Source organism: Emydura macquarii, unplaced genomic scaffold (genome assembly GCF_026122565.2).
Source record: "Emydura macquarii macquarii isolate MOO-44397 ecotype Brisbane River unplaced genomic scaffold, CSIRO-AGI_Emac_v2 contig_3506, whole genome shotgun sequence".
NCBI lineage: Eukaryota > Metazoa > Chordata > Testudines > Chelidae > Emydura > Emydura macquarii.
Genome location: NW_027133643.1, coordinates 7298910 through 7319303, shown reverse-complemented (window position 1 = coordinate 7319303; position 20394 = coordinate 7298910). Strand labels below are relative to the sequence as shown.

The window sequence follows — 20394 nt, the reverse complement described above, 5'->3', positions numbered from 1 at the left end:
AAATATGAAAGAATAGAGACAGCAGAGGATGTCTTCTCTACCCACTCTGAGGATGGATGATATTAGTATCTGGGAGCACATTTTCAGTGATTAACAATAGCATTCTTAGATGCTGATGTTAGCAAAAGACTAGCACACAATGGGCAATGTAGAAAAGGCTGTGTAGAAAAGTACTTAGAATCTTCAGTTCAGTTTTCAGCATGTGGTGTGAGAACAAATAGTGCTAATTAAAAACAAATTTATAGGGATAACATGGATATAGGAGTAAAGTTCTTAGCTTTTCTTTCCCTTCCTTGTATACTTTTTATTTATTTTAATTTCCTTTCTCTGTGTTTATGATCTTGTTTATCTTTATCTCATATCTTCTAGAAGATGAGTAATATTAAAAGATAAAATATTAAAATGATGTGAAAGTCCTTTCCCATTGTAATAAAAATATGACAAGGAAGAAGTCACAGGCAGACAGTCAGTAACAGACTGACACTAGTTTAGAAAATATTTCCTTTTCCTTTTTGATTTTTTATGTGCATACATACATAGTTTTGTTATACTAAATAAAGTGTTGAAATTACTGGCATCATCTATTGGTAAAAGTGCAAAACTACAAATTACTCTTAACACTGCACATCTGCACTTCTCAAAGTGGGATTTACCCCCTTCAAGGACTACTTGTGGGTTGCAGGCAGACCTGTTAATTCTCCGGCATATCAGTAAGTCTCCAGTGTTTGTGGTTGCAGATAAAGACTTCAAAATGTGTTTCAGGTACAAATGATGTGGCAATGTCCACCTGAGTTTGCAGAGAGCCTGAAATAATAGCTCCAATGTATAAAATACTCCATTCATTTCAATGGGTATTGCCAATAATAATCCTTTAAGCTTGTAAGAAAGAAGACAGAGTATCATTTTCCAAAGTATGTGGGGGGGTTGCCCCTCCAGCATGTGAACAACTAGAACAGGGTGTGTGGAAGATGTCTGCATTAAGATGGTTAGTCTTTTAACAACATGCAATGAAGGGGACAGCTTTCAAAAGTTTGCTAAACATAGTTGTATACTATCTTAAGGAAATTATTTTTATTTTTCTACTAAAAAGTTGTTAAACATAAGGAATAACCATGCTGGGGAAGACTGCTGGTCTGTCTAGCCCAGTATCTTGTCTTCCAACAGTGGCTGGTGCCAGATGCTTCAGCGGGAATGAACAGAACAGGGTAATTATTGAGTGATCCATTCCCTATCATCCAGTCCCAGCTTCTGGCAGTCAGAGGTTTAGGGATACCCAGATCATGGGGTTGTATCCCAGACGGTCTTGGCAAATAGCCATTGATGGACCTGTCCTCCAGGAACTTATCTAATTCTTTTTTGAACCCAGTTATATTTTGATCTTTACAATATCCCCTGGCAGCCTGTTCCACAGGTTGACTGTGTGTTGGGAGAAGGAGTAGTTCCTTATGTTTTAAACCTGCTGCCTATTAATTTAATTGGGTGATTCCCTAGATCTTGTGTTTTGTGAAGGGGGAAACACTTCCTCATTCACTTTCTCCATACCATTTGTGATATTCTAGAGCTAAATCATATCCCTCTCTTAATCATCTCTTTTCTAAGCTGAACAGTCCCAGCCTTTTTAATCTTTCCTTATAAGGAATCTGTTCCATACCCCTAATCATTTTTGTTGCCTTCTCTGTACCTTTTCCAATTCTGCGATATTTTTTTTTTTTTGAATGGGGCGACCATAACGGCACACAGTTTTCAAGCTATGGGCATACTATGGTTTTATCTAGTGGCATTATGCTATTTTCTGTCTTATTAACTATCCCTTTCCTAATGGTTCCTAACATTCTGTTAGTTTTTTGGACTCCCTCTGCATATTGGGCAGATGTTTTTAGAGAACTATGCATGACTCCAAGATCTCTTTTTTTGAGTAGAAACAGCTAATTTAGACCCATCCCACCATTTTGTATGTATAGTATTTCAAAACCTCTGTGATCTGTTTGTACAATATTCATTATTAGTTTGTCTACGGGTCATATTAATGCTCCAGGGAATCATGTATAGGGCTGAAATGTCACAAGATACAGTGTGATCATTTTCAAAAATGGCTGAACTGTTCAAAAACAGATAGATAAAAGAATTACAGCCTGAGACAGACACTGCATGTAAAATTTCATCCCAAATTGTTAGTTTGCAAAGTTATAAGCAACTGAAAACAGGGTCTTATAATGGGAAATGTCAGACAACCTTAATAATAGGCAGCACTGCTAGCCCCATTTATATATGTAGACATGTATACACAATTTAATATGTGATTTATTTAATGTGAATTACGTAGTAGGGCTGATGTTCTCAGCAGTGTTCTGTGGTTTCATTAAAAAGACATGGGTAACTCAGCCATAAAAATTGTCCTGAAACTTGTGAACAAAAGGTCTTACTTTAAGAGTAAGGATTTGAGGGTGGGTTTTTGACAGTTTGAAAAAGTTTATTATTGTTTTTATGCTAAGGGCTATACCTGCTTTCTGATTAGTACATCCAGCTCCCACTGATTTCCTTTGCAGACCTGAAGAGAGACCTTCCCCTTTTGCACATGGTTGATGGACTGCGTGGAGAGTACTGAGAGTGGAGTCCCTCTGTAGGGACCTGAGCACAAGGAGGCATTGTATCTCAGGGGTGCTGCTCCCCACTTCTGTGTGGCTAAAGGTGAGTTCTGTGTGCACTGTATGAAAACAGACGAAAAGAGCGCCCTCTATGGGGGCACAATTTGAAGTGTTTTTAAAATCCTGAGCTTGTTTGTAACATTTATACTTCCTGGGTAAAAGTTTCAAAAGGGATCAGATAACTTAGAAGCGTAAGTCTCATTGACCTTCATTGGGACTTGGGCCCCTAAGGTACGTTTGCACTGCAAACCAAACCAAACCCGCTGCGTCAGCAAGTCTGAGCCTGGATCAGCTGACTGGGGCTTGTGCTACAGGACAAAAAAATAGGAGTAAAGATATTTGGGCTAAGGCTGCAACCTGGGCTTGGAAACACACTCGGGGGGAGCATTTCAGAGCCCAGGCTGGAGCCCAAGTGGGAGTGTTTGACTATTTAGCCCAGTAGTGCGAGCTCGAGTCAATAGACCCGGACTTACTGCCCCACGGTGTGTGTGTGTATGTGTGTGTTTGGGGTTTTTTTGCAGTGTAGACACATCCTATCTATGATTCCCAAGCACTTTTACAAATTACACCCAATATCTTATAATGGCTTTTTTGGAGGTCATTTTCCACGTATTTTTTGTGAGGGTCTTTCTTTCTTGAGCAACATGAGGTAATTCAAGGCTGATTTGAGATCAGAGGGGTAAGTTTTACTGTGATATATACGCACATGTAATTTCACTTAACTTTTATGGGAGCTATACACGTGTAAATACACCGCACATTGAGAACACAACACAATTCTACAAGCAAGGCCTCAGACCTAAGCAATTATGCAGTCACTTATATTGCTGTATAATTTCCCTATTTTTTCAGATGCAACATAACTCTGCCATTTTGCTTACTTTTGTGGGAATCAACAGCTCCACAGAGCAGAAAGCTATGGGAGGATGAGTAGTTCAGTGAGTCTGTGCTCCTGAGTGGTGCGGTCAGTGGCTTAACAAAGTGAAGAATAAGCAAGGAACATAGGGAGATTTCCCATTAGAAGTGCCTGCTTAAGGACTCTCTTGGAGGGGCCTTTGCTCCAGGGTGGTAGAGGTTGCAGGAAATGAGGGGTCTGTGGGTCACTTAGACTGGAAAAAGGGGTGCAGTGGGTCGGACCATTGAGGAAGAGAAGGGGCTGAAGGAGGCATTATATCAGCTTTTCAGCAAAGAGACTTTATAATGAAAAACAGGTAGTCGTCTACATATAAAATGCAGAGAACCTGACCTAGAGACCACTGAAGTCAATGGATATACTTTCCTTGATTTTGAAAGGGTCTGGCACAGGTTCAAAGCACACTGAAGACATTGGGGCCAGGATTTCGCCCTTTAGTTTTCTCCAGTGTCAGGACTTAGTGCTGTGAGGAGCATTTGGGGTGAGATGGGGGAGACATAAAAACTAATCCAGTTTGACAAATGGGAGCTCTTACAATTAAAACTGGATTGATTTCCACATCAAGAACTTTAGGTGAATAAAGGCCAGAGGGCTTTGCCTGCCATGCATGTAGCTACAATGTTTAGGCAGCAATGGGATGAGATAAAGCTGAAATGTCAGACTTAATTTCCTTGCTTTTGTTGTTTGTGTCACAGTCTTAATGTTACTCAAATATCTATGATGCAGTAATTTAAACATGATTTACAAAAGGTTTTCATAGCAAGTGGTGCATTATTAATGAGAACATAATGGGAATAACTTCTGCCATTTACTAGCAATATCAGGTGTTATCCTCAATTCTCAAGATTAATGGCATATAAAAGGGACTTAAATCCTTTTCTCTCATGATCCTTTGGACTATGAGAACTTTGTAACTCAGGCTTTATTTAACTATGAACTACTTTCCCCAAGAAAGACAGATTGAGGAGGGTGGACACAAGTAAATAAAAATAGTTCTGTTGTTTATCAGAAACTGTTAGAACCTGTGATGTGCAATCATAAAGGCAGAGGAGTAGGGAGTTACCTTTTGCAGTGGGCAAGGGTCCAGGGTGCAAAGGCTGGAACAGAAATGTGCGCTTTTGGGTATCTAAGTTACAAAGAAGCCTTGTAGTTCCTGGAATTCTATGTATGAGCCTTGTAGTATACGTAGGTTGTTCATTATCTACTACAGAACATTGCAGAATATGCTTCCCTGGAGTAAATCTAGAAAAATCTTACCAGATCTTTATTAATCCCTCACATGCATTCAAATTGTATTATCAGTGCACTTAAACCTCCTCCCTGCCCCCCACCTATTTTTTTTTGTAGGTTTTTAGGGAGTTGCTTATTATGTTCTGGAAATATCTTGATGATGTTACTAGTTTCGAATCACCAGTTTAGAGAGACATATTCTGTTTGTTCCAGGGAATAAGACAGAAAAATGCATTTCTCCCATTCTAGTTAATAGATCCAGGAAGTAATCTGCAAATGTGGAAACAATGGATGTTTTATAATAAAACAAATCATAGGTAATTCATGAGGAAGATAAACCTGTATTGTTAAAATTTTCACATTTTGCCTTTATTTGTAAACTGTATGTTGCTCTCCTGTGCTTTCCACCATTAAGTACTAATGGTATTGCATTGGTAAAAAAATACCAGTGCCTTGACTGTCTTCAAAAATATATACAAAGGCAAATAATCTATTTTACAGCATTATGGTGAACTGTGTTATTTGTTTATAATTGTTCACTTAGTTTATCACTCTGGGTGCTATATATCGTTAACATTTAATCACAGCTCTGCATCACTGGGGTCATAGAGGCTAGACTGATGGAGAAAAGAGAGAGCAAAATGACTGGCAGTTAGGTATTTACATCAGTCAACATACTGATTTATTTGTTTTAAGGAACATAAGGGGACAGGAACATAAGGGGAATGAGGTTAGTTGTTTTTGTAACTATGATGCACTGATCAGTCATTAGCTATAAAGGTCATACATGTAAGTCAAAATAGTTCTTGACTTGATAGCATACTGGAAAATGACCTACTATCTGTAATGTACATCGTCATTCTGAAATGTATATGATATCAGGGTTCTGTTAAGGCTACGCAGAGAATAAGGTGAGAATCATTTTTGCTAAAAGGCTTTAACTGTAAAAGAAAGCATACAAAAGATTCAGAGAAAGAGCATTGCAAGTTCTTTATTAGCAGGGTGTGTTATAGCTAAAAAGATTTTAATCATAAACAGGACCTTATATGTTGCTTTCTAGTACTTGTAAATTGGAATATTGGCGCCTGACAAATGGGTTGCAGTCTTACCTGCACCTCAGAAGAGGAGGCCTGAGTTTCTTTGTATTTGGAGTATTTGGAAATGATCACTGTGTGACTCTTTAGCTAAAGTAAAATGATGGAGAAACCACTGACACTGTTCTATATGATCGCTTCATAAGTATTCATTTGCATGCCTGAAATTGTGATTTTTTTTTTTTTTTGGTCAGGCAGTAAATACTTACTGATTTTTACTGCCAACACTAGGAGATTTCACAAGGGACAAAACTACATTTCTCCTAATTTTTGTCCGTTTAATATCTATAACCACATATTTTTCTCTTTATCCATTTTTCACCTGTGGAAACTGCGTCTCCTCCTCCCATGCACTGAAAACTAAACAGTGATGCTTATTTTACATTTATATGAAACTGTATTTTAAAAAAAGTAACTTCATATGCAGTTTCTCTAGTGATGAGATTTATTTATTTATTTTCACAGTCCTAAATGACTCCTGACTCCTAAAAGTGGTGTGAAGTCTTCAGGAAGCAAGCAGATGGTTCTCAAATTAGATTAAGGCCCTTGTGATATTTTGAACCTCCAGAGGGCACTAGAAATCTTTGCTCAGCTATGGTCACCATTTTGGAAGAGTGATGCAATCTGTCTCTCAGGATTGGTTTACCTGGGTAAACCTACTAACGTCTGGCCTATTTTATGTTCTTGTAACTTCAAGATTGAAGTTGTTACAGTGGTTTCACAAATTATATACAAAAACCCACAACTGGAATGCAGAAATATATTAGAGGATCTTTCCATAAGATACATTGATTGCAGTGGGAGCATTTTGAATGTCTCAAAGATGAGTCATGAGGCTGGAATTTCTGCTCTGGCCTGCTGCCAAAGGTAATCTGGGGAAGTGAGGGAGTCCCCTACAGTATTTGATAGTTGGGTAGTTCTATCACAGTGATTGTTAATGAGGACCCCTATTCTTCTCTCCAATTTAGGGTAGTAGAGGTACACACAGGTGAATACTAATTCATAATTCACTGTGGCCAGCCAGCCTGTCTTTGTAGGTGGAACAGCTGCAGAGTTAGTATCAGTGACCTTACTGGGCATGGCTAACCCAGAAGTTCATAGATATTTTATGCTGAATCAGCTCATTGTAGACACTCATGTGCATTTATTAGATGGCATTTAACTAGCTAAATAAAATATACATTAACTAGATAAATAACTGCTATTTCAATAGCACCTAATAAAGGCACCTGTGTATCTACAGTGGCCTACAATGATTTCTTTCTATGGTTAAAAAGGAACCTCTAGGTGTTTTACATATGACCTATGCTAGAATCTATGTTAAAATGTGTTGAAGTCCAAAACCCCTCTGTCACGCCAGTTCACACCCACACATTTTGAATGCTGTCTTCCCTAAATTAATAGCTGAATACGCAGCTGATCACAGGGTGAAATGATCTGCAGCAATTGGCAAATGCTGAGAGATGTTCATGCCATAGAAAGGTCAAAGTAGGTCACTAGAAGATTACGCGTAAGGATTACCGAATAGAGAGGATTTGTGTATCTACAGTGTGTTTTCTCTACAAGTGTTATTTTACAATGAATGGCAAGAGAGGTTCAATTTTTAGGCCACTCTACATTCTTTATCATCTCTGGAATGGAGATTTGATTTGAGATTTATAGGATGAAATCAGGTTGATGTGATTCTTAATGATGTCTTGAACATGCATTTTTGTAGCACCAAGGAACCCGAGTCATGGACCAGACCTACATTGTACTAGGTGCAATACAAAGACTGAACAAAAATCCTTGCCCCAAAGAGCTTAAAATCTCATATAAGACGAGACAGCAGATGGATATAGACAGATGGGGGAGGACAAGGAAACAATGAGACAGTGTTGGTTAGTATGCTACGCAGTAGTCTCAGCACTCCAGTGTCACTTCTTTTGTAGGCGTTATGGCAAAGGAAAGGTTTGAGGAGGGATTAGAAGGATGATAATGAGGTAGCTTTATGGATGCTTATGGGGAAATCTGCCCGAGTGTGAGGGACAGCATGAGAGAATACACAAAGGTGCTTTCTCAAAAATTTAACAAGTGAGCAATGGAGGCTGGCGTCACTGGCCAGGAGAAGGTGAGAATCGACATTTCAGTAGTGAATGATAGGTAGGGTGGCCATATGCCATGAAGCGCCTTGAAAGCGAAGACAGGCAGTTTATGCTTGATCCAGTAGAGAAGGAGGGGCAGTGGAGGGATTCAAAGAGAGGGAATGAGATAGTCAAAGCAACTGGCTAAGACAGCGTTCCTTGCAGCAGCATTCTGAATGGAGGTGAGTGCGGCAAGATTGAAGTTGTCAAGGCCTGAAGATGTTGCAATAATTGAGATGTGAGGTGAGAGCTTGGATGAGAATTTTAGCAATGTGGATGGATAGGAAAGACTGCATTTCAGAGATGTTATGCAAAAACAATCTGCATGTGGGTACCTAGAGAGAAGACCAAGTCCAAGATGCACCCAGGTTATGAACCCGAGGGGCATGCAGGATGCTGGAGTGTCCACAGTGATCAAGAAAGGAGGTGTCAGGGGAAGGCTTAGGGCAAAGATTAGGAGCTCTATTTTAGCCATATTGAGCTTGAATTCATGTCTAGACATCCATGAAGAGATGTCAGAAAAACAGGCTGACGTTTTAGCTGATGTAAATTGTTCTTCTTTCTAGGTTTTCAGCATATCTACTATAGCTGTGTTTTCCGACTCCACCCATCTAAGACCTTGGTCCTGTAATGGGGCTCTGTGAGGTTGGATCCCTTGTGACCAAATGGAGCTTCCCGTTTCACTTTTTACAGGAGGCTCAGTGTGGCCAAAAGGGGTTGCCCACAATGAGTTCATTACAGGATTAGGACCAGATAATTTGCAATATCTGTTGATTTCTTCCTTAATGGGAAAATAATTAAGACATTCTAGTTTTAACACGATAACTAATAAAAATGATTATAAATTAGCACATAAAAAGCTTTTAATGGTTAATAATTCTGAAACATCTACCTATAAAAATCTATGCTTTTACAAATTACTGCATTGTGAGAAATGAACGCAGCCAAGAATCAAACCAAAGACACAGACGTGCCCATGTAACAATTTAAAGAGTATCTGCTGACTGCAAGCTGAAATAAATATTACCAAAAACATATTTGTTGTGCTTTGGAGACAAGCAGCAATCATATCCAAGAGGTAAAGTTTCCCCTTAGTTCATGTGCTTAGCACCTATAGGTCTCAAAGAATTCCTGCACGTAGCCAAGAGGGAAAATAGACTGTTCAGTGGTTTAATTCATGTGCATTGCTGTGTGAATACTGTTGCAATATTTTTTAATTAAATGTTGTCTAGAAAATGATTTTTTTTCACCTCCATTTTAGGGTTAAATTGATTCCTCTTAGCCATTTGAAATAAATGGCTTTGTTTATTAATTATTTTTAACTTGAAACTTGAAAAAAAGCCTAGTGTCTTTTCATGTTTCAAAGTGAGGGCAAGACCTTAAAGGCATTAATTATATACATGCATGTAGTGTTTTTAATGCATGTTACTTGTGAGTTAACATGAAAATTTCAGCATAAATTAATGCTTTATTTGCATGCATTAGCAAATGGCTGATCTTTGGTTGTCTGCCTACTGATCTGGATTTTTAGATACTGACTCTGCCATGAGATCCATTCAGACAGATCCCTAACCCACATGGAGGTTTGCAGTCCTCCATGGGCATGCAGGCATCTGTCAGCCCAGATCTTATCACAAGATTATGATCTTCCGTTGATGCCCATCATTACAGTATTGGAACGCTTCACAGATTAATTAATTTATTCTTACAAGTCTTGTGTGCAATAGGGAAACATTGTTCCATTTTACAGATGGGGAACTGAGGCACCAAGAGATTATATGATTTTCCAAGGTCATAGAGGGAGTCTGTGGCAGAGCTGGAAATTGAATCCACACCTTCTAAATTACAAGACCATTTTTCTCTTCCTTGTTTTCTCTAAATGAAGCATAATTTGCATTAGTACTCCCTGTACTGACTCAAAATTAGACCCTACAAATGGTTACTATGAATTTACATATGCACACTCTAAATCAGCATAGCAACCCTTTTTTAATTTTTTTTTTATTTTGAGAAGTCTGGCTATGGTATGACTACATTGGACGGGTACCGAAAGCAGTTTTGTGTAGTTAGGCTGTAAGTGTGCTTTCTTTGTGAAAAACTCTGTCCTTGCATTTCTTAGAGTTTCACAGAACATGTAAACAAATTCTGAACAAGGATTTCTGTTAGATTGTATTCTTCTTGATATCCCCCAAAGACAGCCAAGTCAAAGATTCTGCAGGTACTTTGTACATAGCTGTCTAGGAGCATGCCTGAAGCAGAAGGATGTGGGGGAGGGGAGACATGCATTTTGTTTTATTTCAGCTGAAATGCTGTATTATGTAGAGCATCTTGTTTCAGTTTTGTGTATGCAAACAGGAAATGATAGTTATGCTGCCCTGGAATGTCTTTTATTCTTTGCTCCCGAAAGATTCAAATATACATGCTTTTAACTGTAAGGCAGCAAGATCTGATAATTTTTGTGTGTGCGCTCTAGAACTTGCTATGCTAATAGCAGAAAGGCCTGATGAAGGAACATGCCTATAAAAACGTTCTTTCCTCAGTAACATGATGAATTGTGGAAGCCCTGATTGAAAATTCTAATCACAGCCTTGCAGTCCTTCAGATCACAACCGTTGACAGTTGATTCACTTCTTTTCATGCCTTCTGCCTTTCACTGCTTATGGTGCCTCTTATGCATGAGTCTATCATTAGCACACAAAGCATGATGGATTGGTTGGGGTACCTCTGTCCTTAGAACCTGGGAAATGCTTCTTTTTCAGAATCACAGTGCCTGGGTGTGACACCGTCATGAATGAGAGAAGAAAGTAATACAGTATTGGATGTGCCTGTTTGCTGCCACTGTTTAGAGAGAAAATGATGCATAATGGGGAACGTAAGTATATGGCCTGTTTTTCCCTCACTAGCAACTGATGCAGAAAATCACTGATCACAATCAATGCCTCAACTAAGTCTGGCCAATGCAATAAGGATATATTGCCCTTTCAAAAACAGAAAGGTAAACAATTTTCAAAAATTGTGTCTAAAAATTAACCAGTGTAGGAAGTCTTTTGACTTTCAGCTTGAGTTAAGAATCAAAAGAATTAAAGCTAATTGATTTTGATCTCAGATGTGGATTCTCATCATTCCTAAAACCATACTTCCCTTTCCTTAGACAAGAAACTCCAGACACTAAACTGGTAAATGATTTTATTTGTCTGCATGGCTTCTAGTTGGCATTTAATGTTTCAGTGAACAAATCAGTTAAGTTTTGGGTCTGGTGAAGGATTGATGGGAACAATTTTCAAATGTGGAATCAAAGCAAAGTGAAAATATGTCATTTTCAAATAAAAAGCAGAGCTCTGATGCATCACGTGGTCTCATAATAAATGAATTCTCACTACACAGTTGACCAGAGATTTGCAGGAACATATTTTTAATATGGTGATTCATTTTAAAGATATGAAGCACAATAAGAAAATGTATTAGCGGATACTTCAAGACAGAGAGAAAGGAAGCAGTTTCTTGGCATAGAAGACAAACAGATAACGTTAAGGCTGCCTTTGCTGTTACATTGTGCTGTCTAAAATTTTTGCATTGAGTAAATTGATTTTCATCTAAAGGTGGTGATGACTGGTAATAACAACAAACCATGCAAGTGTGACATCTAGTAGGAGTTTGTAGGATTTGTACTGCTGCTTTTTATGGGTTGTCTAGGAACTGCTGATGCTCTCACTGAGCATTGTCAGGACTAATGCAAAGCAGAGTTGAAGATTTTCTCCCAAGACTGTTAATTCTTACAGAGCACTGAAATCGAACCGTCCTGCTGTTAGTATACATATAGAAGTAGTGCTGTATTTCAAACCAAACTTTTCCGAAGCTCAACATATTCTTCTGTCTTTACTGCTTAACATGTTGAGCTTTATTTTGAATTAGATTGTTCTAGTATAAAACTGAGAAGAAATGATGCCTAGGATGAAATTCATAGACCAGCAATTGATTTATTAAAACACTAGAACTTTAGATAGCGTTTTGATAGAAGCATGACTTGTTGCTATTTTTATTTAGCGAGAGATCAGCATACACATCGAATGTATAACTTTAAAAAAATTTTTATTGATTTCTTTGGGGTTTTTTTTTTAACAATCAAGTTACTTGTTACATATCTTTCCATTTCACTATGTTGTCGTGGATGTCCTGGTAATCAACAGGTGCAGAATAGCTTTATACACACATTAGAGCTATGTAATTGCTGGCAAACATGATTTAACTGAGTGAATGAAGAAATTATACACAATAGGACAGATCTTCAGCTGGTGTAAATCCCCATAGCTCCACTGAAGTCAGTGGAGCTATGCCAATTTATATATGCCAGCTAAAGATCCAGCTGCTTTTCCAATTGGCATAAAGGGAGCTCTTAGAGTCACACTTGATTCAGTGGGAATTGCAAATGCCTAGCACCTCTGGAAATCTGGTAGCATATTCAAATGCCTAAACATAGACATTGTTGCCTAACGGTAATATACAACTATGAGTAGATAATACTATACAGAATGTGGGGCTTTCAGGAGTTCAGACTGATATTCACCTATGAAAATTGTTCTCAAAAGAGGTTTAGTTTATACAAACAATACTTCCACCTTTTTTATACATGTTGCTACAACTTGAAGTGTGTATCAACTTCAAGTCTCTCTGTCAAATTTGCACTTGAGTCAGTACTGATGGCTACAGAAGGGTATGTATCATAAGCAACGGGATGGAAGAGAATTGGAAAATTGTGCTTCTTTAGCTTTCCATTCATTGGCTACCTCCCCCCCTGCCCCCATATTTGTTCTAGCACAGTGGTTCTCAGTTGAGGGGTCACAACCCTTCCCTCACTTGGTGCTAGGTGGGACTGGCAGTCCCAACATTTTTCTGTTCTATTACGGGATGGGGTCAAAGTTTAGAAAAGGTTGAGAGCCCCTGTTCTATCATACACCTACTGGAAGAGCAAAGGCTCAAAGGAGGAGCATTGACCACACCATTCCCAATTACTTGCAGTTATGAGATTTCATGTTACCCTCGTGTTAATGAGCCTTTTTGGAACATCTGATGATAATGTATCCACATGCTTTTTTAAGTTTACTGGAGAGAGATCAAATCCAAATGCCCCAGCTGAATTTTATTTTAAAGTACCTTAATGTGTGAAATGCAAAACCCCCAAAGTTAAAAAAAAAAAAAAAAAAAAAAGGTAGCATTAGACTCAGTAGAATGAAGGATTAAGTGGGAATAGTGTATGCTGATATACAGCATGGTAGAAGCACCCTGATTATTCGAGTTCAGGTTAACTGGAACCTCTTGTTATCTGGAGATCAGATGTGCTGTGTGGTTTGCTTGGTGCACTAGTCTGCAATTTTGACTGGCTCAGAGGAGCTGCTACATCAGCCAGTGTATGCATACAGGCTTCTCTGTCCTCTCTCCTCCTCTTCAGGCAGTGAGCCCATTAGTAGAGCCCTGCAGATCTGTGGATATCTGCTTTATATCTGCGGATATCTGCATCCCTGGATGCAGTTGTATTGTTTTCTGTCTTTGCGGCTCGGATGCAGATATAACTATTCAGATTCAGCTAATACCGCATTGTCAGTTCATCAGCGTGAATTGAAATTGTCACTGCATCACTGTCTGTAGTTCCTTTCTGGTGGCCTTCAGAAGAGATTCCAAAGTCTGTATTTGAAAAGCCAGTGGAGAAAGAAATTCAAAAGAAATCAAGTGCTGGTGCATACCATTTGAAGAGAAATGGGAAAGGCAAATCACCAATTTGGAATGCATTCAAATTTCTTATTGATGAAAATGGAGATACAGTGGCTGGATATGTCAAATGCAAAAAAAATCTGTGCTTTTATTAGCCCTAAAACTGGTGCTTCCAACTTAAACATAATGTAGTCTGGAATTGGGATCCAGTTTGCTGAAGACATTCACCAAGAAATGTGTCACTATCACCCAAGACATGAAGACAGCTGTGACTCAGGAATGATTGAAGTTTGTAGCAACAGACGTACTACCTTACAAGGTAGTCAACGGCAAGGGATTTCTTGCATATTCTCAATGTTTGATTAACATGAGTTCCAAATATGGCCAAATGGATGCATGTGTGCTAATACCACATTCCACGACATTAGCCTGGCATGCTACGCTTGTGGCAGAAGAAGAAAAGAAGACAAATCACCACAGAGTTGAAAAACCTTGGCACAGTGGGTACCCTCGATCTGTGGACGGATAATTACAGAAAGGTTGCCTATTTGGGAGCAACTGTTCACTACATAGAGCCACAACAGTTCGGAATGGTGGAGGGGGTGCTTTGTGTGACTCACTTGGATAGCGGAAACCAAAAACTGCAGAGAACATTCAATCAGCTGCTGTTCAAGCATTCAGGAGATTTGATAGACGTAGCATTACCGCCAGATGGTTTTTGTTACAGACCAGGGAACGAACGTGGTTGCAGCCTTCAAGACCTCTGTGCGAATAAGCAGCTCAGCACACATTGTAAATACCATACTTGAGCATACTACCAAACCGGGAAACCAGAAAGAGGAAGCAGTAACTGATCTGATCCACTCAAGCCGAAATCTTGTTACTTACTTCAGGAGATCTGGACTTCAAAGCAGACTGCAAAGTCTCTGAAAGGACATCTTAAAACATGATGTAACAGCAAACTATTCATGTTTAAGACAATTGAGGAGCAGTGGGACAGAATACATGAAATTTTGATAGAAAACGAGGATACTCAACTCATTGATAGCATTGACTACAAGACCTTGAGCATTTTAACAGTTCCTGTAGCCTTTCAAGGAAGTGTCAGTTGCACTAGAGCAGGCATCAGAGCCCAATCTCCACTTGGTACCCATTTGGTACAAAAAGCTGAAAAAGCATCTCCGAACTTCCACCACTGATGAAGATAGTCTAAGTCAACTCAAATCCAAAGCCTTGCAATGTCTCATCAAAAAGTTTGAAATCAAGCCTATGCACAAAGTAGCAGTTTTCCTGCACTCACAAATGAAGGGGATGAAAGTTTTTACTGAAGAGGAGAGACAGGAAGTTTACCAAGAAACTTGTTAATTGCAGAAGGAAAAATATTCCTGCAACAAATCTTATGTTTCTTTCATGAGCTACACAGACACCATCAGCAAAGGAGACAAAATGGACACATACAGAGTTTGAGGATTTAGATTGTGAGTGTGGCAGTGACTATGATGAAGTGTCAAAATACATCACCCTGAAGCTGACAAAGAATGAAGATGTGCAACTGCTGGAATGGTGGAGACAAGACAATACAAGCACAACTTTTCCCCATTTGAGTCGAGTTGCACGGCTTGTACATTCCATCCCTGCATCTAGTGTACTCTCGGAGAGAGCCTTCTCAGTCTCTGGTCACACAATCAATAAGAATTGTACTTCAGTTAAGCCAGAAACTGTGGATGATTGAATGTATTTACACAGTAATATTTCAAAGAATGTCAGCTGTCCCGAGGAAGACATCTAAAATGAAGTCCTGCAATTCAGGTCTGGTATAAGTCACAAGCTAAATAGTTCAGTTTGTGATTTTGAGCATTATTGACTTGAGACATTTACTTTATTATTTTTATGTAAAAGGCTATTTGTTCTGATGTCTGTTGTATTAATAAGCTATTTAAAATAATAATAATAATAACAACAGTAGTACTGTGCACATTTATTAAGCCATATAGTTTTCTTATACAGTACACACGCACACACAAAGACACTCTTCCTAAAAGCTACAGTGAGAGAGAGTGCGGGTGCAGATTCTGATGTCAATGGAGTGTCAAGGATACAAGTTAATTATCGTGGATGCGGATCGGATGCGGATCCAAATTTTTGTATCTGTGCAGGGCTCTGCTCATTATTGAGCTTCCTTTATTATCTTTGCTGAAGATCCTCTCTGATGGATCTGATCCCTCTCTGATGGATCTGATTGTGGGTGTGAGGGTTTGTCTGACTACTACCAGTATCATTTATTATTTGTATTATGGCAGTGCCTATGGACTTCACTCATGGATCAGTGCCCCTTTTTGGTAGAATCTGCACAAATACATTACAAGGAGTTGGTCCCTGCCCCAAAGAGCTTACAGTCTAAGATGAGAGACAATAGGTGGACGCACTAAATGGATGAGAACATGGGAATTATTATATTGAATAATATAAATATCGTTTATATGGTTTTGTACAGTATCTGGGACTATGTACAATATATAAATGTTTGTTCCTCCTTATCTGCCTTATGCTGGCTTTCAAAGGCAAAATAGGTCATCTAGTCCTTTCTTTACCTCCAATAGCTCCGACTATCTTATTCACTGTGAATAGCATTCCACAATGAATAATACATGTTGTGCTGAGGTTCAGTGGCTAATCTGAGACGTTACATTACTGATCGGAGAATCTTAAGGGTTGGAGATGTATGTCATATTTACAAAATAGAGCAATATCATATAACTGAGAATAATTTCCCAGTCTCTTTTTTCCAGTAATGTGAATGAAGATAAGTTGTTGAGGCTGTGGAGTTTCAGCACACTGTTGATTATTCGTCATATAATGCAATCCACCACTAGTAAAATAGTTGGTGTAAATGTTGGTCTTCATAATCATATCAGATAGGCAACACATACATGTTAAAGCATACATTTTTGGTGCACTACAAGGAAACACACACATTGATCACAACCCTAACAACATCCCTAGATAGTTTTAGAGTAAAAATAGTTATTTTAATCATCATATTGAAATGTAATTATTTAGTATTGGGAATGTTTAGATTGGGTGAATTAAAGATAAATAAATTACTTTCCATATTTCTGAGTCCTAAGGGTCTTCTTCCAACTATTGTAATATCTACACATTTTAAAAAGAATACGAGTTCATTGCACATATTTGCAGCTGTGTGTGTTATCACTAATGAGAGCGGGTGATACCCATGTCGGGGTATCGCATGGATTTCTTCAAGGACGCAGGGAACATTTTAAAGAAAAGCATCTTTTATCATATTGAAACACATGGATAAATTTAAGTGTACAGCAGAGATCAGAATTAATTATTACCTCAAAATTAACATGATCATTTAAGAATACAGCACTTAAGCATGCAGTACAGTGGATTATATAATTGTGTTGGAAAATCCCATGCCATACAGTGTGTAGCTCATATATATTGTATTAAAATCCCCACCATACAGGTTGAGATTTTCAAAGCAGTGCAAACGATTTAGCCATACATTTTCCACCAGTTAATTTTAATGAAAGATGTTTGGCTGACTCCTCTACATTGCTCTGAAAGTCTCAACAACAGCACCTAAATAAGTATATGTTGAAGAGTATGCAATCTATACCGCTGAATAAATGGGTGTCATTTAGGATATAGGTACAGCATATATCTAAAACACATCTACTAATGCATACTGAAATTCAGAACCACTTCCATATGTGATGATTTACAAGAACCTATCTGTCTAGGTAAATGAGTGGGTCACTTTCCATGCCCATTTAATACATTGTCCTCTTTTCTAAAATTGCCAGTTAATTTTGCGAAGTGGACACTGGTGCGTTAGGAACTGGAGTGAGACCACAAACTCATTTCCGGCATTAAACAGCTGTCGGGGGTAACAATTTCCAGTCACTGCTGACCTTGGGGGGAATGAAACTGGTGACCTATAGGTGAAAAGGTCTGTATCCCATTACCCATCTACTGGCCATTCAGTCCCATTGAAATCTGCATTTTTTTTAAATGTTCATGTATTTTATTATGCTATTTCTAGGTTGATTTAAAAAATAAAAGGACATACATAAACTTTCATTATATAGACAGATGAGTTACATTACAGTATTGACAAACAGTGGGATGGAATTCAAAGCTTCATAACAGCTGAGCGTGTTAGTATAAATATTCATGTGCATATGACACATCTCATGTGAATTTAAGAGTTGGTTAGTGATTCTAAGGTATGTTAGCAACAGAATGACTGTACAGTGACCAGAAAGATGTGATCATTTCTTTGAATATTTATGTAAATTATACATGTTTTGCAGTAATATTTTCAAGCTTAACTGTCAAGTATTCTGTATGTATCTTAACATCTAAACTGATATATTCTTTCCAGTTTTGCAAGATAATTTTGAGAAGAATCTGCATTTTGAAATGCAGCTATCACTAATGTGACAAGGCAAAAAATAGGTGGGTTGAAACATATATAGAGACACAGCTTCAAAAATCACATTTGTCTGAAATTTATATTCTTCTTATATTTACAAGTTAAACCTAAGGTAACAATAACTAAAAAACATAAGCAAAACAACAACAAACCACTATTTTCTCAGTGCTGCATTTACCAGCATGTTGTGTATAGTCAGTTTCATTGTTTCCCTGTAATAGGTGGGCTCCAAACATGCCATGAACTCTAAGTGGCTGGACTCCAGTGCCAGCTCAGAGCCCCATCTAAGTCAATGAGGCTTTATTTGGTTGCACAGGTGTGCCCAGGTGGAGCAGCTTACAGGATCAGTATTTTTGTTAGTTTCATCTTACTGAAAAGATCTATATAAATCTCAGCAAGGGATCAGAGAAGAAAACTATTTAAAAAGAAATGAAGAACATCCTATTTAAATAGTGCTCTGTCAGAAACTGGATGTTTAAAACTTTTTGAAAAAATCAAGTTCTCAGTATCCCTTTAATGTTTACTAAAATTATGTTATGTTCTATTTAGCATAGTTTTGTATGGCATTATAGCTCTCATATACATGAGACTCTGATCCTGCAATTTGTCTCTTCACTGGCAGACCTATACTGCCGTATGCAGTGCCATTGAGTTCACTGGAGCTATGCACAGTGCAAGGGTTTGCCTGGACAAAAGCAGTTGCAAGATTGAGCCTGTGACCCGTCCGTGCCTAGGGTAGCCACCTGAAAATGCCAAGGTCAGGGCAGGCTGTAAAAGGAGAGCAGATTCTCCCAGCACCTGTGGGTGACACTGAAGTCAGGTTTCCCAACCAGCCACAAGCAGTGCTTCTGATTCCCCACACTGGTTATCAAGAAGCCAAAATAAAAATATACACAGCTCCCTTTACTGCATTTCAGTCTCTGCCTCCCAATCAGCCACTAGGTCCAGTAAAGAGATCAGTTATTTAAACTATATGCTCTTTACCAAAAAGATTTCTCCTGATTTCAAAGGGCCAGCCACAGTACCAGATCAATATATGTTTAGATCTTACCCAAAATACTACGCTGCCAGCCAATCCTTTAGTAACTAAAACTAAAGGGTTATTATAAAAAGAAAGAAACAAACTATAAGAATGATGTTAAAGGATTAAAGCAATCAGATACATACAAATGATTTGAAAGTCCACATATATCAGGTTTCTAGAATTGTGGAGTTTGCAGGCTTGTATAGTCCCTTTGGTGTACATCCAGTACCTGGATGGGTCTCAATCCTTTGTTTCACGGCTTCAGTTCAGTTGTAGACGGGTTGATCCAGAGGTAGGTGAAGACTGAAGACAAAGACAAAGGCAGACTAAAGACAAAATGAATCTCGGGCAGCTGCCTTTTGTGTCTTTTGGTCTTTGCCATGCTGCTTGTGAAATTTTACAAGAATAAGATGGAGTCCAGAGTCACATGAGTAAGTCCTGGTGACTCATCAGGTATATCCCTGGCTTCTCTCCCTGGGCCCATTGTACCTGTGAATTTCCTTAGTGGGCCATTAAGCAGGCTTTGTTCTGCAGCCATCCTGTCTGGGGTGTCACCCAGACAGAGCACAATTTGAAATACAGATATATCAACTGTATCCATAACTTCCATTATACATATAACACCTGAACATAAACATTATCATCTTACTTAGCACATTATAGCCGTTTTAACAGTACCTGACTCGGCATATGAATTATTGTGATTTTGACATATTGATGTTAAATAATATAATAAATGCCCCACCCAAATCCATCCAGCATTACACCCCCAACGTGACATTGGTGTAGAAAGGAGTAATCAGGGCTCCTGAATACACCTCAAGGACCCCCCCTAATCCAGCCAGTATCACAGCTGGAAAACATGATGAGATTTAATGCATTATATAAATATATTGCACTGAATACTACATGTGGATATTTATTTTGAAAATATTGAATTTTGAATACTGAAAAAATGTAAATAGTGAGTACCATAAATGCAGTTTCCTAATGCGCTGGGCCCCTAAACAAATATGAAAGGGATTGTTTTGAAAAAACAGTTTTAAGTGATTATTTATGTTCTACATAAAGCAAACATGTAATTTCTCAGCACAGGTCACAGGATGTTTGTAAATGTTAGGAAGTAATTGAGTCTAATCAGAACTGTCTCTGTATTAGAAAAGTGCCTGAGTCATAAACTGAAATGTCCCAAAC

At 38.4% G+C, this 20394-nt stretch overlaps 1 protein-coding gene across 5 annotated transcripts in view; it reads left to right on the top strand.

Moving 5' to 3' along the window:
• Positions 1 to 20394, top strand: part of DAB1 (DAB adaptor protein 1) — a 623369-nt gene that overhangs the window by 403828 nt on the left and 199147 nt on the right. For 4 of the 5 annotated variants that reach the window (XM_067535437.1, XM_067535435.1, XM_067535436.1 and 1 more), the window contains exon 3: positions 2547 to 2688. The gene's annotated coding sequence lies outside the window, so the exon portion shown is untranslated. Of the gene's footprint in view, positions 1 to 2546; positions 2689 to 10762; positions 10878 to 20394 lie in introns of those variants that run through there. The other variant, XM_067535432.1, reaches the window with a different exon arrangement.